This window comes from Giraffa tippelskirchi, chromosome 9 (assembly GCF_054371585.1).
Source record: "Giraffa tippelskirchi isolate mGirTip1 chromosome 9, T2T-mGirTip1v1.2.pri, whole genome shotgun sequence".
NCBI classification, from domain to species: Eukaryota; Metazoa; Chordata; class Mammalia; order Artiodactyla; family Giraffidae; genus Giraffa; species Giraffa tippelskirchi.
This window is the reverse complement of record NC_137283.1, coordinates 161361629-161383494: the sequence shown is the minus strand read 5'-3', so window position 1 is coordinate 161383494 and position 21866 is coordinate 161361629. Positions and strand designations below refer to the sequence as shown.

Genomic DNA, 21866 nt, shown 5'->3' with positions numbered 1-21866 from the left:
TCTCTGCGACCTTATGGACCATGGCCTGCCAGGCTCCTCCGCCCATGGGATTCTCCAGGCAAGAATACTGGAGTGGGTTGCCATTCCCTTCTCCAAATCTGATCTGAGCAAGCCAAAATAACCGCCACAAGAAGGATGCTGGACTGAGTGACTAAATGAAAAAACAAAACAACGTATGTGAATGTTAGCTTCCTCTCCAACACCTGCCTACCCTGGTGAAATACCAGAAAGTCAGCAGTGAGAAGAGAAAGACAGACTACGCTAATTTGGAATCAGTAATAATATACGAGGGACTGCATCGAGCTTTGCTTGCTCAGCAAGGCTTTACTCACAAATGGGGCAAACAGGTTAAGTGTGACATGGGATTTGCATGATACTTTCTAAGAATAAACAATTTTTAAACCATAATAGTTTAGATCTGCACATATAAGTAGAGTTGATATGCAAAAATATGTATTTTAATCGAACTTTTAAAGCAGGTTCTCTGTAATATTTCCTTTATAAAATCTGAATTAGATACTTCAAGGAACAAGCTACTGTTCAAATGGGTGATGATCTAAGCTTTTCACTAGTTGGAAACAGCTTATTGTAGAACGGGTGTGAAATATGATGACCCCACTGGATATGTAAGGCCTGAAAAATACTTTCAGAAGTCGGGAGTTCAAAGCAGAATACCTTCTGTTCTCATACGCTGGCATACAGTAGGCATTAACCGTTATTTGGTAAATAAGTGAGCCAAGATAAACACTTCAGTTACAGAAGGCCAAGACGGCCCCACTAGTGGGTCTGCAGGACGTTCAGGAAGCAGAAATGCTCCATTCTGGGCGGCAGGGAGAGTGAAGCCAACAGCTTGTGGGAGGATGTGGTGGCCACTTGTGGTCACAGGGATAAAGCACGGTGATCTCCAGGCTGAAGACTTTTGCCAACTGTGCCTCACCAGGAGGGTAAAAGCCTCCGGAAGTTTCGCTCACGGAGGATTCCCCTCGCGGGGACCCATCCGCAGGGCTCCCTGCCTCTGCAAGATTCCACCCAGACCACGGGTGCCCCTGGGTCTTCAGTACTCTCGGGCTTTCTGGACGTCTGGTTCTCGGATCAGACCCTGGGTACACGGCCTTCCCTGCTCCAGGCGTTTTCTGCTCCGGTTCCTAAGCCGTGGGGTGCAGGCCGAACTGTAACTGAGGGCAGGGAGGAGCGGTGTGTCCATAAAATGGCCTGGCCTGGAGAACGGGTTAAGTCCCGCAGCTGCGGGGCTCCCGGGGGCGGCTGCGGCCGGAGCGTGGACCCCGGTCCCGGCCTGGCTGCTAGACCAGGCAAGTCACGGGGCCTGGGCGAGCCCAGGGGCACAGCGGCCTTTAGTCCACGCCGCCGTTCTGAGAACTGAGAGGCAGGGCAAGGGAGGCAGGGCAAGGCAAAGCCCCAGTAGACGGCTTGCACGGAGCAAATGATTAATCTGCGTTAGGGAGAAGGAAGGTCAGGGGAGCACGTGAGGGTGCCGAGGGCGCAGAAGTCTCTCTTAGCTCAGATGGCCATTCGGCCGCGGCCCTAGCTCAGATGGCCATTCGGCCGCGGCCCCGGCCTGCCCAGCACGCCTCTGACCTCGCCCCCAGCCGTTCTGACGTCTCCCAGGCAACCGCCAGGCTCACTTCCCTAGAGTTCCGGCCCTGCGTTCACCACCCTGACCAGGAAGCACAGATTCACAGCAGACAAGTTGCTCAACAGCCTCGAGCTGAACAAGACGGCAAAGCACTAAACTGACCCCATGTTACGCAGCCCCTCATGTTTCACAAATTCCTAACCTATGTTGCATTTCCTATAAGCTATTTACCAGTATTAATTTTACTTGTAATCTTTGAAATCTACATCTAGTTTCTGATTTTATAATATATGTATTTTTTTACAGTTCTGATAGAGAAGGATGGACCCATTTTCCATTCATAAGCCTTATAATGGATATTCCTAGCCATCTTGATAGCCTAGGTAAAAAGAAGTCACCAATATGAGATACGTAAGAAGTTATGTTAGCTTTAATCAAAGACAACTGCTAATTCAATTAAATCCAAAAGACTTTATAGGAATGGGTCTCTTACTATTTTTTTGCATGAAAAGATAATTGGAAAGTGATGACAGGATGATTTTAATGTTAAATAATTAGAGACACACCAAATCCATTTCAATTTATGGATCAAATTATTATTTGCAGAAGTGAACTGTAGAGTAGTCAAAATATTATGATATTAATCTTTGACTTAGAAACAAGAAACTTTCTATTATGGTAAATGCTAAATGTAACAATGTAGTTTTTTTTTTTTTTAATCACTAACCTAAAATCCTGATGGAATTAACCTCAATCACCAACCTACCAACTAGCTACTTAGAAAATCAGTTGTTGTTTTATGGGAAAGTAGAAAAGTTTTCATGGGGCTTCCCCAGTGGCTCAGTGGTAAAGAATCCACCTGCAATGCAGGAGATGCAGGTTTGATCTCTGGGTTGGGAAGATCCTCTGGAGGGGGGCATGGCAACCCACTCCAGTATTCTTGCCTGGAGAATCCCATGGACAGAGGAGCCTGGCGGGCTACAGTCCATAGGGTCACAAAGAGTTGGACACGACTGAAGTGACTGAGCATACAGGAAAGATTTCAGTGCTTAAAAAAATTAAGGAATTAACTTTATTTAGTTTATACCTAGCCGCTCCGTCATGTGCAGCTCTTTGTGACCCCATGGACTATGTAGCCTACCTACCAGGCTTCTTTGTCCATGGGATTTTCCAGGCAAGAATACTGGAGTGGGTTGCCATTTCCTCCTCCAGGTGATCTTCCTGACCCAGAGATTGAACCTGGGTCTCCCACGTTGCAGGTAGATACTTTACCCTCTGAGCCACCAGGGAAGCCTTCCAGTCTATACCTAGAATGGAAATATTTAGAATTTCATGCAACTGGTTAGGTTAATAACAATAACGATACTAATAATAACAGCTAACACTGTGCGCTGCTCAGACATCATTGTCTACCCTGTTATTTCTATTTTCTATCTCACTGAATCCTCACAACGATCGTATAAGGTAGAGGTGATATTATCACTTCTGTGCTTGGAGACTCTCTTGTCCTCCTCGGCTTCACTGAGGAGAGAAGCTTCTGTGGTCTGTCCCTGCCCCCACCGCCCGGTGGAAAGGAAGCCTTTGTATCCCTGAGAGGGCTCACGGGCAACACCTGGGACCATCACCCTGGGGTCTGTGAGTAGCCGAGGCAGCTGCCCCAGGGCCAGGACCGACCCCCAGCGGCTTCCTCACAAGCGTCCCAGGATGCCTGGTGTCTTTAGCCAGGAAATCACCTCCCACAGACCTCATTACAGTCCATCCATTCACTCGGTGTCTGCATGAATTCATTCACTCATTCACTCACTGATTCACTCACTCATTCATTTATTCAGCAAGCATTTACTGGGAGCCTGCTATTTGTACTGAAGACACACAGGCAAATACGGCGGAGCACTGGCCCTCCGGGAACTTTCAGTTTAAAAGGAAATCTCTGATAATTAGCGTGCGTAGGTGTGCTCAGTGAGTCAGTCGTGACTGACTCTTTGCGACCCCATGGACTGTAGCCCTCCAGGCTCCTCTGCCCATGGGATTTTTCAGGCAAGACTACTGGAGCGGGGTTGCTATTTCCTCCTCCAGGGGGGATCTTCTAGCCCCAGGGAACGAACCCACGTCTCCTGCCTCGGGCTCTTTACCACCGAGCCACCGGAAAGCCCTGATCATAGCAGATATCACCATAAAACGGCAGACTCATAGCTTTGTTTCTCATCCTCAGCAGAGGTGCTGTCTCGGCGCTGGGGGCCGTGGCCACCACTCCGAGACGCTCAGGGCTGTGTCACCCCAGGCCTAGATTTCTTGCAAAAGACTGGTTTCCTAACCCCCTGCTCTTGCTGCTCCAGTTCTTTCTTCACACAGACGCCAGATTCATTTTCGCAAATGCAGCTTCACCCCTTGTCAGTTTCATGCTTTCAGGAGCCGGGAGCCAACTGCCCGCCCCTCCAGCACCACCATTGCCTTTGGTCACCTGCAGTTCCTACCAACCTACTCTGCCGGCCTGCTCCCCTGCATTCTGCCTTACAAATCCCCACAGCTTCCCTGACCTCAGAAGCTCCTGTCTCTCTGTCAGCCAGATGCACTTGCGTCCAGGGCGAGCCCGAGGCCCGTCCCAGGCAGTTTTTCCCTCTCCACCCCCAGGGACCTCTCTCTTGACCTTGAACAACCTCAGCTGACACCGACGGGGGCCCAAGGCTCACGCAGTGGCCAGCTTCCTATCCATAGCTGGACCCAGCAGTGGAGTGCTGGGAGCACAGGGCTGGCACGGAGCAGCCACCCAGTGAGTCTGGGGACTCTCCTCTGCAGGGGCAGGAAGCTGGCCGAGGGCACGCTCTGGGTGGAAGCCTGCCCCGTCGAAAGGCAGAGTCGTTTCCTTTCACTAAAATCCTGGGAAGGGGGACTTTCAGAAGCCCAGGCTTCTGTAATTAGATTTCGGATTTGAGTACCAAGCTGCATTCCCCTATGATGGGAGTGTAGGAGTTGAAGTCTAGACACTTTGAGTCTGAACATCACACCGTCTGAGATTCTGTGGATAACCTGGGACAAGCTGCTTCGTTCCCTTGATTGTCAACTCTATCGACTGTGAAAAGGAGTGGAGGGACACCTCCGAGGGGGCTGGGAGACTGACTCAGATCACTCCTTTACACGAGAAAAACACTTTTGAAAATCGCAAAATGTTTGCGTTAACAGAAACTCCACAATAACGTCTGTGTTAGGGTGACAAATGAAGTCACAACCCAGCTTTCTCTTAGTGTTGGTTTTTGCTTCCGAGCAACAAGAGCTTCTTTATTTACCCATGTGAGCAGTGCCCCTTATCTGGAAATATGTAAATCCATTTAAATTAATTTCCTGTAATACCACACAAAACAATGATCATATTAGTACCATTCGTAATGTACTAATAACATTAACATAATTGCATTCAAATACGAAAATTGCTAGGTAATAAGCTTTTCACAAATGGTTTCAGTGAGAATGTCATTTTTAACCTTAACTCTGGCTCTTTAGTTCCAGATAGTGCCAGAAAAAAATGGGTGCCTAAAGCCTAAAGTGAGAAAGTTTCCCACAGGTGTGTGTGCGTGTGTGTGCGCGTGCGCGCGTGTGCCTGGTTAGGAGAAACTGTCAAAGAGCTTTTGTCATCCAGATGAGAAGGGTTTGCGATGGTGACACATTTCTGAGTATAACAGAGTTTTCGCTTGAGCTTCCTCTGGGGTGGGCTTCTGTCTTGGTGTGTGGCGGGCACCCTGGGCTGTCACAGGGACATGCCCTTTCCGTGGAGGCAGCAAGCTTTCGAGGGCAGCTCTGCAGGCCAGCGCGCCTCCCCTGGGGAGTGAGGGCAGCCCTCCTGCTGGAGTCTGGTTGGCTCCCAGACTGTTGCAGAATTCTCCCTGGGCTCCTTGGGGCCTTGGCACAACCGCCGTGCCCATGCAAGTTGTGTCTGCAAGGCCTCAGACAGCCCTGAGGGGAGGCAAAATACCTGGCTCCAGGAGTAAAGTGAAAAAAGCCAGGCCTCTGTTACACAGAGCAAAGGTTAAGTCAGAAGGACGAAAACAGATCTCGTATATTAACGCGTGTACAGGGAATCTAGAAAAATGGTCCTGATGATCCTATTTGCAGGGCAGGAATAGAAGCACAGACAGAGAATGGACCTGCGGGCACACTGGGGAAGGAGAGGGTGGGATGAACTGAGAGAGCAGCATTGAAATGTGTGCATCCAGTTCAGTTCAGTCGCTCAGTTGTGTCTGACTCTTTGTGACCCCATGGACTGCAGCACACCAGGCCTCCCTGTCCATCACCAACTCCTGGAGTTTACTCAAACCCATGTCCATCGAGTCGGTGATGCCATCCAACCATCTCATCCTCTGTTGTCCCCCCCCCCCGCCCCCCGCCTTCAATCTTTCCCAGCTTCTTGGTCTTTTCTAATGAGTCAGCTCTTCACATCAGGTGGCCAAAGTATTGGAGCTTCAGCTTCAGCATCAGTCCTTCCTTCCAATGAATATTCAGGACTGATTTCCTTTAGATTGTAAAATAGATAGCTAGTGGGAAGCTGCTGTGTAACACAGGGAGCTCAGCCCAGTGCTCTGTGACAACCTAGAGGCATGGGAGGAGGGAGGTGGGACGGAGACTCAAGAGGAAGGGGATATATGTATATTTATGGCTGATTGACCTTGCTATATGGCAGAAACCAAGACAACATTGTAAAGCAAATATCCTCCAATTAAAAAAAAAGCCAGGCTTGGGTCTAGCATGGCAGTTTCTTTGTTTTTCACAAAAACAAAGAATTTTGGAGAAATTTATACATTTTGCAAGTTTGTAATCCCTCTCTCCCCTGAGAAAAGGTGACGGAGATTGTTACAGTAACATGAACTATTAGGCAAATTTGTCATGAAAACCAGTAAAGAGTAGAATGTAACTGACATGCATGTGGCCCTGTCTGGGTGACCTAACTGAGCCATAGATCGTGTTCATGGACACGTGTCAATTTGTGATACACTATGCCCACTCCAGTACTCTTGCCTGGAGAATCCCATGAACGAAGGAGCCTGGTAAGCTGCAGTCCATGGGGTCGCTAAGAGTCGGACACGACTGAGCGACTTCCCTTCCCTATTAAACAAAAAAAAAAAAGAGAGAGAGAAAGAGCGAGACCCCTGAGTAGATCATAGTGCTTCTCTTTGATCAGTCTGATTCTGCTAGATAATTACAAAGCCACCTCGAAGTTACACCAAGATTTTCTTCCAACTGTGCTCAAAGCACTAATATATATATTACCCATCCCTGTTAGCCTCCCAGTGACCCTATGAGGCAGGCAGAGAACCATACAATTTTTGCCTCTTAAATAAGCTGATTGCACTTGGAAGTATTTTTAGCACTTCAGAACAGAAATGATATCCAGGGAAGAGTTACTTTCCCTTTCTTTTTCGGAGGTTCAGAATGAGGAATATTCAGTAATGTGACATCGTACAAACAAAAGGCAAACAGCCAAACATCAGGGGTGAGGGCCATTCCCTCACTGCTCTGCTTTGTCTCTCTCCTTTCACACAGTTTAGAATTTATCTTAGAGTGTGTGGACTACATTTCTATACACTTCGTGGTAACTTTTTTCTTCATCTTGGAAATACCCAAGATGTACAATATTGAACTGAACAACAACAACAATACTGAACATAGAAGCTGCTGATAGATTCAGGCTGAGCTAATTAGCCCTGGAACACTGTCCTCCTGACCTTGTAATTGATGTGGTTTATTAGCTTTAAGTCATCGTTGGTTCCTAACGTGTGCTCAGTTGCTCCGTCCTGTTTGACTCTTTGTGACTCCAAGGACTGTATCCTGCCAAGTTCCTCTGTCCATATCTGTGCCTGTCTCAGGTGAGAATTCTGGAGTGGGTGGCATTTCCTTCTCCAGGGGGATCTTCCCCACCCAGGGATCGAACTCACATCTCCTGCACTGGCGGGTGGATTCTTTACCACTGAGCCACCTGCATCCAGGTGGTAGATTCAAAGGAGGTAAGTAAATGAAATACGGCCGCACGCTTACAGGAGTGCCTTGCACAACACAGAGTGAGTATTAAGTTGGTTACCTAAGGGGTTTGAGGGCTTGTTGATTCAGAAATTGAGAACGTTCTTCTGGACCACTCTGCTACCGGTGACAACGGAAAGCAGGGAGGGTGGGTGTGAGGCAGGTGGCAGTGAGAAGAGGCTGCCTGGCATGGTGGAGGGGAGGCCAAAGTGAGGGCAACAGCGGGCAGAGGGGGCAGCTCTGGGCAGAAGGGGCAGCTCCGGGCAGAGGGGGCAGCTCCAGGAAGGGGGGCAGCTCCGGGAGAGGTGGCAGCTCCGGGCAGAGGGGCAGCTCTGGGCAGAAGGGGCAGCTCTGGGCAGAGGCGGCAGCTCCGGGCAGAGGGGGCAGCTCCAGGCCGAGGGAGAGGAGCACCAGGAAGGAGGACGGAGGTTCTGACAGTGGGACGGAGGTTCTGACATTGGGACGAAGGTTCCAGCATCGGTGATCTCCGGGGAAGAGAACATGTTCACTGACTTTCAGTACCTGCTTTTCAAAGGCTTTCAACTCTGCTCAGAAAGGTGAGGTCTCCATCCATACCGATGCTGCAAGGTTTTGCTAACAACACAGTGACTGATCTACTTCAATGGATAAAGGGATGGCATTTTCCATATTAAAACAACAACAGCAACAACAAAACGAGGCTCCTAGACTCCATGTCTCTTTACCAACATCACCTGAGCCTCTTGGGGAAGGAAGTTTGGCCGGTGAATGTGCTTGTGTCCCCACGGGGTGTGACCACGAAACAGTTAAGTGGCAGTGACCCCCGGAAGCCACGTGTTGTAGCAAGTATTTTAAATTCAGGGGCTGGAGTGGGAGAGGAAGTTGGAGACAGAAAACAAACCTCAGAACTGTGAGCATGTAAATCAGGAGGGGGCTGCCTTCCAGTTCTCACCATCCCAGAAAGTGTTCTTTTCCCGTCTGGATCCAGGGAAGACTGCAGAATCCCACTCTCAGCCTCAGAAGGCATTTGCATAACATATTTACATTTGAAGGGAGCCTACCGATTGGCAACTCCCAAAGCTTCAGCTAGGCACGGTTTTCCATAATAGCAATTAGGAACAGAAATAGAATAACAATAGCCGCAGAAATACAGTTGCCGAGCTGCGGGTAGAGGAAGCCGAAAAATCTCTGCATTTTAAAGACGGAACTTTGAATGATGGCGGAGTTAGAGACTATCTGGTTTGGGTTCTTTGTTAGCTGGCTTTGAAGCCTCGCAGGGACCAAACCTATTTGGACCGAGGCGAGAACTGCCTTGGGGCTCCTCGGGGCAGGAAACGAGGGGGCTGCCCGATGGCAGGAGACCAGGACGGAGCCCAGCCCTGGGCAGTGTTGGCCAGGGGGTCCACCGAGGTCCTAGACGCCGCAGGAGGTGGAGTGCTATGGGGAACGCCACAGAAGACACCCCCAAAAACGGGGTGCGAGACGAGATGCAAAGGGGAGGGTGGAGCGAGATGGTGACCCTGGGGCATGCGGGATCAGTGAGCGGGCTCATTGGTTCCGAAACACAGGGGCGAGGCCCTCTTCCGGATGGAAAACTCTGCTCTGTCCTCCAGCGATGGGACCTCAGCACAAACCTCAGAGATTCCTGGTTCTCCTTCCTCCCTAACTATACAGCCCGCCCCCATCCCTCAGCCCCTGAGAGCTACAGCAGAGAGGGGCAGGAGGCCACGGAAAGGTCTCACTCAGTGTGGAGAACCAGCCGTGTGGTCTGGCCTGGTAGGGAACGACGGGACAGACGGGGACGAGGTGGGGCGTTTGGATGGTGGGGGGACAGGGAGTGTTGCAGAGGAGAGGTCCTGACCGGGTTCAGAGTGAGGCTGAGGGACGTCCGAATGATCAGAACCACACTGAACAGAGCCAGGAAGCAGGATGATCGTCTCAGACGGGCCTCCCGCCGGGAGGTGGAGAGCACTTTGATGCTGGACCCGGGATAGAGAGGAGGCTCGTGGACCAGACGCCAAAGTCAACGTGGGATGGTTGGCTGAGGTCACAGTGATCAGGAGGGCACCAGATGATACATTCGACAGGGCTGAATGTCAGGGTTTGGATCAGAACTCCTCAGTTCAGGTTCCGTCTTCACCTGTCTTGGTTGATTGGAGGACTCCATGCAAATTCCTAATCAGCTTTGGATAAGTCATTTGTAAAAATGGGCTTACTAACACTGCCCTGTTAATCTATGAAGAGATGGCATATAAACTGCAAAGTGCTATGCAATCTGCAAATGGTTGTCATTAGTTCCCCGGAGACAAGAACTATTCTGTGTTATGCCACAGCATTAGGAATTATTAGAGGCATTTCATAAATACATTTTTATGATAATGATGTTGATACAGAAAACGAATGCTTTTTCCAGAAGCGTTAATAAAAAAATATTGGTAGGCAGTTTTGCAAGATCCTGTCCCAAGGTGCCATAATTATCACAAATATTGTAATATGAGGCCAGCATATTGATTTTAATGAGGATGCCACCAAAATAAATCAGATCCCTAATTATAAAAAGAAATGTGGAAACGAACACTGAAATCTTTCTCTAAGCCAACATAAAGGAGTCTTCTGGAAGATATGTGGCACAGTGCAAGAAGGACTCAACATAAGAGTATTTGCCAGCACAATACGCAACATCAATAGGTTAAATTAAAATGAATAACATGCCCACAAGACAGTTTAACGAGGTTCTTCAAAATATTAAAATATTAGGAATAGAGGCTATTTCTTTACCATGATAAAGTTGTGGAAAACGAGAGCCCATATTGTGCTTAATGGATAGACAAATTAAATTCTGTTTAAAAATTGGAACAAGGATAGTTTCTTAATGGTGTTCTGAAAACTCTGCTTAATGCAGTGAGACATGAAGAAAATAAAGAGGTATGATAATGGGAAGAGAGAAAAGATCATCATTTGCACTTAACAAAATGGAAACCAGAATATGCAGAGGAACAAGCAAAATAATCGTGTTTAATAAAATGATTCAATAAAATGCTGTATCTGAAATAAACATACCGAAATTAATAGCCTTGCTAATTATCAGCAGCCACCAGCCAAAACAATAAAAGCACAGGTCCTGATTGTAATATTAACTCTTTCCTCACAAGAAAGTCTCAGGGATAAACCTATTGAGGCATATGCTGTTGCTATACGGAACATTTAAAAGATAATAAAAGACAAATAAATTGACAGACATTAAGAGTCCCTTGGACAGCAAGGAGATCAAACCAGTCAATCCTAAAGGTAATCAACCCTGAATATGCATTGGAAGGACTGCTGCTGAGGCTGAAGATCCAATACTTTGGCCACCTGATGTAAAGAACCGTTTCATTGGAAAGGACCCTGATGCTGCGAAAGATTGAAGGCAAAAGAGAAGGGGGTGACAGAGGATGAGATGGCTGCATAGCACTACCAACTCGAATGGACATGAGTTTGAGCAAACTCTGGGAGATGGTGGAGGACAGGGAAGCCTGGTGTGCTGCATTCCATGGGGTTGCAAAGAGTTGGGCATGACTTAGCAACTGAACAACAATGTCTATCTATTTATCTCTATCTACTACCTTCCTGAATGAGAAGATAACAATAATGTCTCAGGCATATTAATAGCTTTACAAAATATTACTAGGAAAAGGAATAAGAGAAGATTAATTTTATCAGATATTATTAGAAACATAGAGAAAAAGTCATCAAAATGGTTTGGCAGTGGTTAAAAAAATAGCAATTTAAGGCTGTGGAACTAAGGAATCAGAATCAGCCACCTATACGGAGCTAAACTCTACATCTTACATAACTCTTCCATCACTTCTGATCGTCTCCCTCCTGGATAACCAGGGCAGTCTCCTAGCTGGTCTCCGCTTCTGCCTGACCCTCTTAGCCTTTAATGCATATCAGATCTTTTCACCTTTGTATTCAAAGACCCTCCTAAGCGGGTTGAATTTTGTCTCCCCAGAAGGTATGTCAAAGTCCTAACCCCTGGTAGGTGTACATGTGGAAACAGATGCAATTAAGTTAAAGACCTGGATATGAGACCGTCCTGGATTTAAGGTGGGCCCTAAATCCGATGACCACAGTCCTCAGAAGAGACGGACAAGGAGCCGACACCGAGAGACACCCAGGGAGAAGGCCACAGGAGGATGGAGGCTGAGGTTGGAGGACGGGTCCACACACCCATCAAGATTTGCCCACGGGTACCAGAGCCGCATGGTGGAGGACAGTTTGGTTGCAGCCCCTTGGCCTCCACCACTGTGAGAGGACCCCTTTCTGTTGTTTCAGGCCACCAAGTTGTGGCGATTTGCTACAGCGTCCCTAGGAAAGGAACCCACCAGCTCACTCTGGGTCACTCTCAACACCCACGCCGGCTGCTCTCCCGGAACTGCCCACGTCTTCACCTCTGACCCGTCTCCCGCCACTTCCGTTCAGCTGCAGCCTCGGCGAGCATCTGGACCTGGCACCTCCGCAGGCCCTTTGCACTTGGACACTCTCAACGGGAACACGGTCCCCTCACACACCCGACAGCCGGTTTCCATCTCTGTCACACTTCCATCTTGGTTAGGTCTTTCCTGATCATCTGGTTTTGAATCACACCTCACCCACCCTGGCTGCAATTCTCTCTTCCTCTCGTCTTATTTTGCTTCACAAAATTTGCTGCTGTCTGAAAGATGATATAGCTTATTTATTGGTTTGCTGTCTCCTCCAACTGAAATTGCCCAGAGACAGCTGAGTCGTTCACTACTGTATCTGTGGAATCCGGAACAGTGTCGGCGAGTGTGTGTCTGCTGAGTGACCGCAAATAGACCGGCCGACGAGTAGGAATCTACCGTCCGGCACAGCGAACGCTACCAAACAGTGGGGGAGGAGTCACTGTGGCTACACATCTTCTCCCGTGTAGTGAAAGAAAATTAAAGTCAAATATGTTTAAAAATTCATAGGAAAAATTAGCAGAATGTAGAACAGTACATGAACCTGTGGAGGGATCATAGCTTTTCAAGAACTGAAGCTACTGAGGAAGCCACAAAGCTAATCGTGATGGATTCAGCTAATTAAGAATTAAAACTTTTGTACAATCCCACCTCCTCAGCTCCCCTAGGAACTGGAGAGGGAGGAGGGGAGCGGGGAGCGGGGAGGGAACCGTTGAGACTGGAGATCTTCCCAGATGACCAGGCTTCTCCCAGGTCCCAGGGTCTCTGCTTCCCTGGATGACCTTCCTTTGGCCTGACCTTCTGCCTTGGTGCCTTGGTGCCTTGGTTCGAAGCTGTCTTCCCTCCAGACCTCCTTCGGGCTGGAGGACCAGGTCAGGTGCCTCGAAGCAAACACCGAGTGCCTTTGGCTCATGGGTCACGTCCTGAGCATGGAGGGCCACCGGATTTGGGCCACCTGCCTGCCTGCCGGGACAGTCTGGGGGTATCCTCGGACCCAGCTGCTGTCCCCAGCACCGAGATCCTAGCTCTCATCTCTGGAGCCTGCCGGGGCGATGGTGACAAGGCCGCTTGTGCAGCCTTTCTACGCTACAGTGAAGCAAAACCCCATCTCAGGGGAGAGGCGCTATTTTAGTGGGATGTTGCCAAGGCTGTGGGGTTCCTTCACATTCGGGCTTGACGAGGCTTTAAGGCCAGGTTAACCATTAATTCCTCAGTGTGACGGGTTCTTCCTTTTGTGTCACATAAACGCTGGGCTCTGACATGTCACGGAGAACCTGCTTCAGAGAGCCTGTGTTTTGCATAATTAAAGGGTCCATTAGAAAACAGAGCCATTAAGGTAACAATAGATGCCAGCGAGATCCAGGCAAAGATCTCTGCTGTTCTGCTTTGTGCTTGAAGACCTCAGCGGAGAGCAGGCCGGATCCAGCCCCCGCCAGGACCTACCGGGGAAGCTCTTCCTTCCTAACCGGGTGGGGATGGGGGGCAGGGAGGGGAGCACCCTAGTGGGTGGGGGTGCCCCGCTGCATGGGGCGGGCTCAGAAGGGCCGTGCTCTCGGCGTCCTGCTTGGATCCATTCGGTCACCGTCGCCCCTGAACAGGAGGCTCCCGGGGAGCCTTGAAGCATCCCCGTGTCCCCTCCGGGGCTCCCTCAGCCTCACCTTTGAAGCTCCTCTGTGTCGACTCCCACGTGAGCCAGGAGCCTGGGCTCTGCGCTGAGATTGTAGCTCCGGGCTTGCTAACAATTGCTTTGTCTGTGCATCCTACAGAACAACCCGTCACAATGGGCCAGCTTGTTGGGGATTTTTTCTTTTTTTTTTTTTTTGGGTGGAATGCAAAGTTCTGCTTCAATGGGGCTACTTGTTTTTATTGCTGTGCCTTTCCCTTCAGGTCAGAAGCAGTTGCAGGGTCTTTTTCTCCCCCTACCCTTCGCCCCCTTCATCAGTTTTATTTCTCTTCCAGGCACATATTTCTGGTCATTAAATGAGGCTTGGATTCTTTGGTGACCAACAGAGAATTTCTTTCCGAAGCAGCCTCCTCAAAAAAATCCGATGTCAGGTTTTAGGATTGGAAATGTTATGTGATGAATGAGATTTTTTTTAAAAAAATTTGCATTTTAGGTTTGCTAAGGACAGTGTTGAAATTGCTGCCGTTGACAACGGGCATGGTGTGGGGATGGGACCAAGCAAAGTGGGGGCCAAGGGAGAAGCTGGGGGGTCTCTCCCCACTCTCATTCTGCATCTCCCCCTTCCTGGGGATCCTCCGTGGCCCACCGCACCCCCATCTCCAACTGGGTGACCACGGCTCCAGGCACGGTCAGATTCCCCCGCTGTCCCTGCTGCACGCGGCCTGCCCTGGGCCTGCAGGGCCACCTGATTTCCGTTTCAGGAGCAGACTGACTGGGAGATATGCTTCCCTAACAGTAGAATTCCAGGCTTATGAGGGCACCTGGTGAGGGGAGATAGTTTTATGCTACTTAATCTCCTCTAATATTCCTCTGGCCCTGATTAACACGCATTGCATCTCTAAACAGAGGGTGTGATTAAGAGTGACGGGGCCGGGAGTCGGAGAACAGCAATTCTAGGTCCGATTTCACTGCTGCACCCGTTTGACCTCAGACCAAGTTCATAAGCTGCTTGGGCCCCGGTTTCCTCGCCTTTGAAATAAGAAGCTGTGGATGGACAAGGCTGGTTCTCCGCCCACCCCATCCGCTATTTCTAAAATCCGCTCCAAGTTTTAGATAGACATGTAGACATTTGTTCTGGAACTTGAAAATGCTTGTTTTCCCCAACCAATTTGATTTTATTACAGGACTTCTACTTCTTAGAAATATCACCAGTGCTCATCTGTTTTTCACATCTGATTTCCTTGGTGTTTTACTTCTTTGTAGCTCTTTAAATTTGACTAGGCCAAGCTAGTAACAGAGAAGAGACACACACAGCATGATGTGTGACATGATTCTGTCACAATTTACTCACTCACAGATTCAACGCTTCCCCTTTATTTCCTTTGTGACCCACACTGGTTTTTAAAGTGCTGGCTTGTTTTGTTAGGACCCAGATACTTTGTTAATAGGTTAAGAACTTCTTTGTGAACATCTGCAGAAAGCTCTGATGAATTACTCCTTAGGAGATAAACTAGACGATGATTTGAGAAACAGACCATCTCATTATCAATCTCTAAGTGATGACTTTAGGAGCAGAAAGATAGGGGTCACAGAATTGACACAACTGGTTTATCTATGCAATATTTTCAGCTACATATGAGAAACTAGGTATTTGGTGGCTTCCTATGCTCTTCTCATGCCATTGATTTATAAGAAGTCAATCTGATGTTCTTACGAGTGATTCTCATGTTCTATAGCCTCTGATTTTTGAAATACCTGGTGCTAAAGAAGCTACACAGCACTCAGCCCACCAGTTTCTATTAACAAAGTAAACTCATGGGAGAAAGACAAAGATTAGGACTCTGGGTAAAGTGTTAATGTGATCCACTCATGCTAAGTGAATTACAAAGTTCTGGAAGAATCAGAAGCACAACCATGGCCACTGAAGTCACTGGTCCCAAGTGGTGATGCTCTGAGGACCCCCATGGCCCTCATGGTCAAGGCTTCCCAGCCTCGCCTCCTCCCCTTTCCTGGTCCTTGCTGTGTGTGTCCTGGTGCTGCGTGTGTGGTCAGCTTTGTAGGAAGAGCCTTGGGGTAGTGGGGCCAGAGAAATGGTCCAGTCTCAGCATAGATCAATGGGCTCTGATGGCCATGTCACTCACATCACCAGCACAGGAGAACTGGGCAAGAATTGCTACGAGGAAAGCAACACACCTCGTCTCATCTCCCGCCACTCACCCGCGAAAGAGACCACGGGCATTAATAAAACTTGTCCACACTTATGTTTACCTGGTGTCCATGCTCATTTATATGGACTGCAAAATGTACCCCTGCCTCTCTGCAGAGAAGGCCTGCATCTCCTCTGTGCTCTCAAGCCTGGACTAGAGATGTGGGTTCTTACCCTGACTCTGCTGTAACGAGCTGCTCATTTGCGCTCGCTTTCTCTTTCAGGGCTTTCCTGGTGACGCAGACAGTGAAGAAGCCACCTGCAATGCAGGAGACGCAGGTTTGATCCCTGGGTCGGGAAGATCCCCCTGGAGAAGGGAATGGCTACCCACTCCAGTATTCTTGCCTGGAGAATCCCATGGACAGAGGGGCCTGGGGGGCTACAGTCTGTGGGGTCACAAAGAGTCGGACACGACTGAATGGCTAACACTTTCATTTTCCCTGTGAAGAGCGGTGAGGTGTGGCTTACATGCCCCTTGTCTCATTAAACCTTCATCAATTAATTATCATCACCATCATCATCATAGTCTATATGATTATCATTCCACCTAAAGAAGCTCCAAGAAGCTAAGGAATTGACCCAAGTTCACTCAGGTAGCGAATTACAGAATTTCCCTGCCTGGTCTCACCATCTCCCAGAGTAATAACCAACTATGGCTACAGACCTGCTTGTTATTTTTCAATGGTCATGTCTCTGATATCCTGGCAGTCTGAGAACTAGGGAATTCATATTTCTGATTTTATATCACATGCCAGCAATGAGTTATCATTTGTATTTGGTACTTGTACATTTAGGGAGATCCCACAGACAGCGTATAGAAGGGGTCAGCAATGGGATTATTTGTACTTAGAGCTTCTGCAGATGACCTCATGAGCCATTTGGCCAATGAAGCAGAAGGCTAAGGAGGGAAATTAATAAGATTTAAGTGTAGCCAAGATATTTGTTGAAACAGAGGACACATAGCAAATAAATGTTTCTTCTACTATGCAGGTTACTCCAGGTTTTGACTGAATATAGGTAAACCCATGTAGGAACCACTGAAATTGTGAATCAAGGTGATCCACAAGGTCACAGATGTTTTCTCAAGAGAATATAGAAAATGCAACAACCCTAAAAATGCAGAGCTGAAGTTTTGCTAGTTATAACAAAAGCTTTCTTACTTCAGTTCTTTCCCCAAACCTATGATTTTTAAAAGAGGCAAAATGCAATGCTTCCTCCCCACTAAACGGAAAGGAGCCAAAGAGGCTGTGCATGGGACCCCTCCACGTCTCAGCTGCCAGGTAATTTATAGCCAAGCACTGTTATAGGCTGTCTCATTACCAGACAATCAGTGGCTAAAAACTTCCAGTCTTTTACCTGTCGCCTTTCAAAGGTTATGATGCCAGTTAAATCTTATGGCACATTTTGGTGAAGTCACTAAGTGGGTAGCCTGATGTCTTATGGTCTCTCTGTTCTTATTTATCAGAATTTTGTGTTGCTTCATCAGCTGTCATCTAACTGTACACGGTGGGCAGATTTATTACAAGTAGGCAAAAACTGGGTAACTGTAGGTTCCTTTGATAGACTGTGCAGTGATCAGAAAGTATGTCCCTTGCCTTGTGGCCATCACCTGGATCACGATCATCACTTGGAAGATCGCCACCAGTTATTTCGAGGCATGGTGGTCCCAGAGGTTGCCTCCTGGGCGACTGGACATGGACATTCCCTGTGGCAGAAACCGCACAAGGGGAAGGAAGCAGGGTGTCATCTGACCAGTGTTTGTACGGATGACTTGCCTCAGACCAGCCAGCTGGCGTCACTTCCCTTTCGAGAAGAACAAAAGAGGATGGATGGTGGTTTTGGCACAAAGGAATCTCTTCAATTTAAACAACAGCCTTTTCTGAGTGGAACTTCAGTTTGCACAGAGGAGCCACCCCAGAGGCAGCCCCCCAGTCGGCACCCTGCTGGCCTGGACAAGTTCACACCGCACCAGGAGGTCTGTTGCCAGGCCCCTGGGAGCCAGGCGCTTTGCTAAGCCTGCTGGCCTGGCATGTGGGCCCTTCCCTCGGCACACAGAGCCCGCTTGACCCCACAGAAGCCAGCAGTTTGCTCCAACCCTGCAGATGAACAGGTCACTGCGTGCTTCAGAGGGTGAGAGAGCTGGTCCTGCCCCTGGCCTCTCTCGGGGTCCAGCCTGTCCCCAGAGTTAACCTGTGACCTTTTCAGTCATAACCACAGCTTAAGATTTCTAGCTGCAGTACAAGTTTCTCAGCAACTTTGGCCCCAAACAAATTAGATAAATATAACGAATACAGACACAAATGTGTCAGTGGGTACATCACAAATGGATAACATCTACCTTTGAGCAACTGTTAGCATTTTCAGATCTTTTGAGACTATTAGTCATGTCAGGGCTTCCCAGGTGGTGCTAGTGGTAAAGAACCCGCCTGCCAACGCAGCAGACGGAAGAGATGTGGGTTTGATCTCTGGGTCGGGAAGATCCCCTCAAGGAGGGCGTGGCACCCCACTCCAGTATTCCTGCCTGGAGAATCCCATGGACAGAGGAGCCTGGCAGGCTACAGTCTGTGGGATCACAAAGAGTCAGACACAAGTGAAGTGACTTAGCACACACACAGCCATGTCATTTGTAACACTGAGCTTTAATGAGAAATTTGAGCTGGAGGGAGACTTCCATTCTACAGGCAAGATCATAACGGCCCAGAGACTAAGTAGACCCTGGATTCAACGTCTAGGCCACGAGACAGTGTCCATTTTCAGAAAGTGAGTGTCTGGAGAAAATTGTTTTCTCTCAGAAACATGTTTCTCTTTCTATTTTGGCTAAGATAATACTAAAAACGGGAAACTCAAGCAACTTCCTTGGTACTGGTCTCTTTGAGAACAAGCCAGGTTCTCAGTCTAGTCTTGAACTGGCAGAGGGCCATGGACTTCTCTGGAAGTGAGTACGTGCCATCGCTTATTCAAGACTGTTAGGAGATCTAATAGTTGTAAGATGTCAAAGAGATTTTTGGATTAGATCTGGACTTCTGTCGGAAATTGGGAATTCTGGGGCTTAATTGGATGGGGGAATCAGTGATTACTGCTCCTGCACACGGTTCACATAAGCCATTAGATGACTTACATTAAGGAAGGCACTTTGCTTCTTGGAATCGTGTGTTTACACGATGAGTGACTATTTTTATTAATGTAAATATTAGAATAATTGAGGGATATAGGAGCAAAATACCTTTTTTTTTTCTGCATGAAATATCTGCAATAAGAAAGCAACACACTGGCTATTATGAAAGGGTGCTGAGTAAAGGCGACACAATCGGCTTTTTATGAAGGGTGGTCATCCGCCTGTGAGCCACAAGGAACGCAGAGAACAATAGTGATTACCAACGCGAGCTCTGACCCTCAGCGGCAGCTGAATGAGAAATAATAGGGGATATTTTTCTCGGGGGGCACATGACTGAGACAGTCCCCTCACCCCATCCCTGCAGTGTGCAAAGGCCTTTCCGCCTGGCACCGCGTGTGTCTCTCTTGCCATCATCTACGCTGTCCTTTGCCAAGCGGTGAGGAATGTTGAAGACACTGGCTGCTGTTCTGTGTGTGTGTTGCGGTGTAGAGGTGGCATATCTTAGAGATGGTTTCCCAGCAAAGGAGCAAGGGTCTTGGCTTCACCAGGACGTCTGCTGTTCCTGGAAGGTGGGACCATGGGCCCTGAGACACGGAAATGCGTTTCCGCCTTTTGCCAACGTCACGGAATCTTACCTTTGAGAGGAACCTTGTTTTAACATGTAAAAGAACACCCAACAACGTCTTAGGGGAAACAGTCAGGAAGACTTTTTCTTGAATCTGACTGGAACTGGGGGCGGGGGCTTTCGTGGGAAAGGTGACCAGTGTCCCCTTGTTTGCTGAGGGGCTGGGACAGTGCCCGGTGGATGGCAGTGGGGAGGTGACAGCTGCCTACCGATGTCTGTGAAAGACCGTTCACCCGGAGGGCATCCTGATAGAAGGACTGCTGCTCTAACCTGAAGCTCCCTGAAGACTTTCCCCAAGTGTCTGTTAAGTGATGCTTTTAGAATTAGGGGTGCTCATGGGACCTGATCCGGTTGCCACAGGAACACTCAATATCGTCTGAAGCCAATTTCTGCTTTAGCTCCACGCCAGCTCCGAATTTCACAATAGATGTGACAGACTGTCCATAGTGACAATAATGTAGCAACTTGATTTTTAGAAGATAAAATGCATTGCAACTCCTGATATTTCGTCATGTTTTTAGTAATAATGGTTATTTTTCTTTTATTTTATAGGAAAGTAAAATAAGACTAGAGATAGATGATAAAATAGGACTAGATAAACAGGAGCAGAAATAGGGTAAAAGGTGAGTGTGGAAAAGAGTATCTTGAATTTAAGCTTCAATGAGAGTAGAAAGGGGTTTCCCTGGTGGTTCAGATGATAAAGAATCTGCCTGCAGTGCAGGAGACCCAGGTTTGATCTCTGGGTCTGGAAGATTCCCTGGAGAAGGAAACGACTACTCATTTCAGTATTCTCGTCTGGAGACTTCCAGGGACAGAGGAGCCTGGTGGGCTACAGTCCACAGGGTCACAAGGAGCTGGACACGACTGAGCAACTAACGCACACACAAAGAGTAGGAAACGCACGGAAGAGAACAAGGAGCCTTCCTCCCAGGAGGCGGCCAGCATAAGACGACCGCAGCCTGGCAGGCGGAGGGCTGTCTCTCTGGACCAACGTGAACTCGGACATGTCACACTAGCATTTCTTGATGTAATCTTTTCATTGGGCTACTGAAGTCACCTTGAAAGTGAAAGTGAAGTCGCTCAGTCATGTCTGACTCTTTGTGACCACACGGACTATAGCCTACCAGGCTTCTACGTCCATGGGATTTTCCAGGCAAGAATAGTGGAGTGGGTTGCTATTTCCTTCTCCAGGGGATTTTCCCAACACAGGGATCAAACCCAGGTCTCCAGCATTGCAGGCAGACGCTTTACCCTCTGAGCCACCAGGGAAGCCCTAATCACCTTAATTCCTAGCAATAAACAATGCTCACTATGTTATTAGGTGAATCTTCTAGATGAAAGTCATTTCTTGGTTCAAGTAAGGATATCAGGTTACTATACTCTTGGTGCATATTAACTCAGCCCCTTAATGATTTCCCTTCATTCTATTGCATTTTAATTTGGGCCCTTGGCCATTAGCAAAGAATCAGCCATTTGAAAGGGACCATTGCATCTCCTTTACAAATACTGCTGTGGACATTGTCCTTCTCTGTGTGAGAGCTCGCTAGAGAGCTTTCGTTTAGAATTTAACCTTAGGAAAAGTTTTGTTCTCTTAAAGCATAGTGTATTTTCTACTTTCCTACTTTCTCATGATGGTGTTTTAACTGACCATCTTACTTTGTTATTGTTATTTTTTGCCTGTATTATTTTGGTCCTGTATTATTGCTATTTTTTATAATTGTTGTCTGTTTTTGCTTAAGGCTGTTTCAAATCCTTGGCAGAAAAAGAAAAACTATGTGTAACTACTGAACATTTTTATGTAATTAATGGCTTCTAAGTTCGCTTAGTAATTCAAAAATATTTATTGAGTAACTTCTGGGAATAAAGAATCCAACCCTGAGAAGTCTAAGTCCTTGTTCTCATGATGCTGCCATTTTAGTTGGCTGAATCTTACAATTATCAAGCGAATAGCTATATATTCTATATGTATGTATTATAAATATTATATATTTCAGATTGCTTTAAATAGGAAGAAAAGAAAACATAGCTTGGGGGAGTGTGTTGGAGCCAACCCAGAGGTCTGGATCACTTTTTAGATAGGGTAGTCAAAGCCTCCTCATTGAATAGCAATCTGAACAAAGAGGGAAAAGCAACCACGTATAGAATCAGCACTAGAGAGTTCCAGGCGGCTGGAGAAGCAGGTGCAAATGTCCTGAGGCAGGAGCAAACCTGGTGTGTTTGAAGATCAGTAAGACGTCTGGTGAGATTGCAGGAT

General features: G+C 47.9%; 1 protein-coding gene and 1 long non-coding RNA gene across 9 annotated transcripts in view; one reads left to right on the top strand and one right to left on the bottom strand.

Annotated features, from left to right (window-relative positions):
* PACRG (parkin coregulated) overlaps positions 1–21866 on the bottom strand; it is a 523593-nt gene that overhangs the window by 45752 nt on the left and 455975 nt on the right. The window lies entirely within an intron of this gene.
* LOC145519752 (uncharacterized) lies at positions 7094–21488 on the top strand. Its single transcript, XR_014063867.1, has 2 exons — positions 7094–7449; positions 16097–21488. It is a non-coding gene; the product is annotated as an uncharacterized LOC145519752 (long non-coding RNA).